This window comes from Lycium barbarum, chromosome 4, assembly GCF_019175385.1.
Source record: "Lycium barbarum isolate Lr01 chromosome 4, ASM1917538v2, whole genome shotgun sequence".
NCBI classification, from domain to species: domain Eukaryota; kingdom Viridiplantae; phylum Streptophyta; class Magnoliopsida; order Solanales; family Solanaceae; genus Lycium; species Lycium barbarum.
In genome coordinates this window covers 31,429,203-31,434,063 of record NC_083340.1, presented here as the reverse complement: position 1 = coordinate 31,434,063, position 4,861 = coordinate 31,429,203, and the positions used below count along the sequence as shown (strand labels likewise).

At 31.4% G+C, this 4,861-nt stretch overlaps 1 long non-coding RNA gene across 1 annotated transcript; it reads right to left on the bottom strand.

Moving 5' to 3' along the window:
- Positions 1-1,094: 1,094 nt before the first annotated feature.
- On the bottom strand, positions 1,095-1,943 carry LOC132638341 (uncharacterized). The gene is made up of 3 exons (XR_009581685.1): positions 1,690-1,943; positions 1,493-1,563; positions 1,095-1,402 (listed from the first exon to the last, which is right to left on the bottom strand). It is a non-coding gene; the product is annotated as an uncharacterized LOC132638341 (long non-coding RNA).
- Between the last annotated feature and the right edge of the window lie 2,918 nt (positions 1,944-4,861).

The window sequence follows — 4,861 nt, the reverse complement described above, 5'->3', positions numbered from 1 at the left end:
TGTCGCAATAATTAAAATGTTTTAGTTAATTTTTAACTAAACCGGCTCTACCGTTGGTTATCTATTTTCATTTTTTGCGCAAAAAATAATGTGTATTAAATTAATGGAGTATCTCCGAAAATATATTCCGCGCAAAATTGTACGAAAATAGCTGAAGGATGTACGTCGATTTTTTGTAAAAATAATTTAAAAATAAAAAAAGAGTATCTTGCGCGGAATATACCGAGGGATGTCCGTCGATTTTTTGTAAAATAATTTAAAAAATTAAAAAAGGGTAAACCGACAGACTGTGTCGATTTCTATTCGGTTTTCTTGACCGACTCAGTTGCTCAATTTTGTTAGTCGGTTTTGGCCCTATTTTTAGTAGTGAGACTTCTTGATTTGCGGAAGACCTACAAATCACCACCAGAGATGAGGGCTTCTTGATATATGTATTTCTCTTAGATCTTCTGATTGGGGATGCCTTCTCTCCATTTCTGAATGACTTTAGAGAGTTATGTAACCGCTCTATTTATAGTTGTAGAGGTAGACACTCCAATTATATATGAACTCAATTGCTTGATTCTAATAGTTTCGTGTGAGTCATCGAATCTATCACTAAAGCTATGTGATAAAGTTGTATTTAATTGGCCAAGACACTACAAGAAATTAGGCCTATGATGACATTTTATAAATGTTGTAATAAGACCCATAAGTGTCGCAAAATCACTTAGCGACATTTATTTTACACTTAGTACAAATGTCGTATATTTGTATGTCGAGAATTTTCCGACATTTATATTAATGTCGGTAGATGATTTACGATATTATTAAAATGTCGCATTAAGTTTTCCAACATTTAGATTAATGTCGGCATTAAGTTAGTGACATTTATATACGACTTTTATTAAAATGTCACCTGTTTTGAGTTTTAACTCAATTAAATTGCTACATATAATGAAATGTGAGCAAATCATACCCATCCTTGCTATACATACACGGAAATGTCAGAAAGTCATCACTAGTCAGTACGTTTTTTTTTTTTTTCATTTTTATATACTAAGAAAATCTAATCTAATACCATAATCATTCATATAATTTCGATATACAAGGCATACACTCCAAAACAATTCTAAATTAAAATAAAAGAGTCACTTCAACACACTACATTTTTATAAATATTATAACACCACCATTACTAAATGGTTCTCAAGAAATACAAAAGTTTCTCCCATCATGCTAAGAATGCTAACTACAATTAAATTCTAATGTTGACTAGTGACTACAAGAATACAGATTATTTGATAGTCACTTGGCGAGCCTTCATACAAAGCAGCAACTGGAATCTCTATGACGACTCCCTCCTCAGCAAACTTCTCTGCTTGACTCTAATTTTTGCATATTGAAGATGAAAACAAGATCTCTGACAGCAAACCAAACATAAAGGTGTATGTTAGAAGTTAGAAAAATATGGTTAAATAAAATTAGCAGAATCAAACTGCGAGAAGCCTACCTATTTTTTCAACCACACAAGAATCAAATTATTACATAGTCCTTAACATGGAAAATAGAATTGAAGATTACCTGAAATCAATTAAGGCCAAATAGTCAAATATTTTAGATCTAAAAATTCAATGTCCAATTAAAAAAGTAAAAATATAGATTTAAAAATTCAATGTGAATCCTAAAGCCCACATGACAGAGGATTACCTTTCGCATCCACAAAAAAATATATGATTCAATGCAGCAACCATATTATTCAATTAATCTCTTTCGGGAACTCCACTTTGTAAAAACCTACAAAAAAAAAAAGTAAATAAAAAAAAGTAACTAGCACACATAAAATTCAAGCACAAAAGAAAGAAAAAATAAGAAAAGGTGAGGGAGGGAGAAGTTAGGCCGCCGTGAGTAAAGGGAATTGGGGGAAAGGGAAACGGTTTTATTTTGTGGGAAAGGGGAATTGATATTTGGTTGGGCTTTAAAATTTTGGGGGGAAGATACTTTAGGGGTTTTTTAATTTTTTTTTTGGGGGGGGGGGGGGGAAGTTTGGGTACAAATGAAAAAGAAACTCTCTTATTTAAGTACATAGAACAAAATAAAATAAAAAATAAACTGCTCCTATTACTAGTTACTTTTAAAAAACTCAAACGTTCAACACAGTAGCTTTTTTCTTAGGCTCCGTTTGGACATGGTTTCAAATCATGTTTGGACATACAATTTGGATATTTTAAGTTGTATTTTCTCTTATAGACATAAAAATCCCACAAATTGTGAAAACTATCAAAACATTCTCAATTCTTATACAATCTTACCAAATGAGTAAATCATAATTTATAACAAAATTAGTACGCTACTAGAAGGCTTTTCTAAAAAATGCAACATCAATTAATCAAACTTTACTGCAACAAAATCGAAAATTTAACATGAATAGTAATGTAACTACTATTTAATATAATCTTTCCACATAAATTAAAGGTTGGTAGACATAAATAAAGGTTGGTGGAAGTTAATGAGATTGGTAAATGATTGATGGGGGTAATTGTTAAAAATATTTACCAACTTATGGGTCTTTTTTTTTTACAAAATATTAACTTATGGGGTTAAATTTTGTATTTAAAAAAGTTAAAATCATGGTTTCAAACCCCAAACCATACTTTTTGGATGATTTGGGTTCAAACCATGGTTTCAAACCAGGTTTCAAACCATGACTGAAAATTGATGACCAAACGCCGGTTTGAAACCATGGTTTGAAAATTGATGGTCAAACGCCTACTTATTAGTAGAATATTAAATAGTTCTATTATTAGTTCAAAGTTCATTTGTTATATGTTATATAATTACTACTTTATGCATCCGATAAATTTTTTAATCGAAAGTTAATAAAGAATGGTGATTTAATTTAAAAAGATTTAGATTTTGAATGTTAGGTGTAAATGTCGGTAACTAACGGTTAGTAAGCTGACATTTGAAACAAATGTTATAATATTCTCGACATTTGTATCAAATGTCATTGTTTTAATGACATTTTACGTCAAATGTCATTATTTTAACGATATTTTTTGCCAAATGTCGTCTTTTTATGACATTTTGTATCACATGTCGGAGCCTGTTTGGATGAGCTTAAAAAAAGCAGCTTATAAGCTGAAAATAGCTTATAAACTACTTTAGATAAGCTAAGCCAAACAGGCCCAATTATTTTTTTGGGCTTATTTTAAGCGTAAAATGGCTTTAAGCTGGTCAGCCAAACACTCAATAAAGCTGAAAAAAGCTTATAAGTTATTTTCAGCAACTTATAAGCCAATCCAAACGGGCTCTCGTTATTTTTACGACATTTATTCATAAATGTTGAGAAATTCCCTTTTTCTCGACATTTATTTCAAATGTCACTAAATAAATGTAGTCGTATCTCCACTTTCTTGTAGTGAGACATGTCATTTTAAACAAAGTAGTCCTTACATTGAGTCGGCACACTACTTCACTTATGCACGTGACATGATTTTATCAGTCCTTAATTTGACTTGGTGCATCATGTCATTTGCCACATTATATGGATCTTGGACTAGTGGAGCAGGTTTGTCATTTAAAATCCAACTTGATGGACAAGCCCACTAGAGTTAGACATTTTAATTTAAGGGAAACTTACAGAATGACTACAAACTAGGGGCAATTAACGTTTCGTAGCCACAAGTTTGGTATTTACCACTCGTAGCTAAAAGTTTGGTATTTCACGTGTATTTACTGTATTTGCGTGTATTTGAATACACTGTTTTGTTGTATTCAACCTTATCTGATGTCACATGTATTTGGCTGTATTTGAATACATGCAACTTTAATTTCTCTGAATACATGTGTATTCAAAATGATGTATTTAAGTGCATTTAAATGCACAACGGGGCTGTGTATTTTAGTGTGTTTATATATTGATGTATCCTTTTGTTTTGGGTGTAGTTGAATGTATTCGACTGTATTTGAATGTATTTCAACAAAATTTCAGATGCAAAATTTCAAATACGCTGTATTTACTCGAAAATTGTATACAAACATATATATAGATCATTCAAGCAGCACATACAGTTAAATACATCTAGTTTGCGCACAATTAGCCAACGACTGTGTTTGAATGTATTTAAACAAAATTTCAGATGCAAAATTTCAAATACACTGTATTTACTCAAAAAATTGTATACAAACATATGTATATAGATCATTCAACCAATACATACAATTAAATACATCTAGTTTTCCCCCAAAAATACAATCAGTCAATGACTGTATTTCAACAAAATTTCAGATGCATAATGAAGAATGATCATTTTAAACGAATTCGACCGTATTTGAATGTATTAACACTTCAGAAATCCTTTTATTCGACTGTATTTACACTCAAATAAATGAAATACATTCAAATCCTTTTAAAAATACACTGTACTTACTCAAATACAGTCAGAACCACTATTGCTGCCTCCACGGGACTGAGCTTCGTTCACGATGACGTTACGACCATCTAGATCCTGACCGTTCATCCCTTCAATAGCATTCTTCATAGCTTCCTCCTCCTTAAAGGTAATAAATCCAAATCAAAAGGTGGAAAATGAAGAGCAACAGTGTTATAGCCCGCATTTTGTACGTTCGGATAATTCAAGGTAATTGTGGGAAGTTAAGGGCAAGACCATTTTCAAAAAATTATTCTATTGCCCCAAGTTGTTATGAATATTATTTATGAACATTATTAATATGTAAATATTGAGAAAGACTAAGGGTGAAAAGGGAAATTCGCAAAATGGTTTATGGTAATATTGTGGAAAGGCTAGGGGCAAAATAGGAATTTCACAAAAATTGTCTTGAAGATTCTAGACCAAGCCAAGGCTTGGCCGTGTGATGT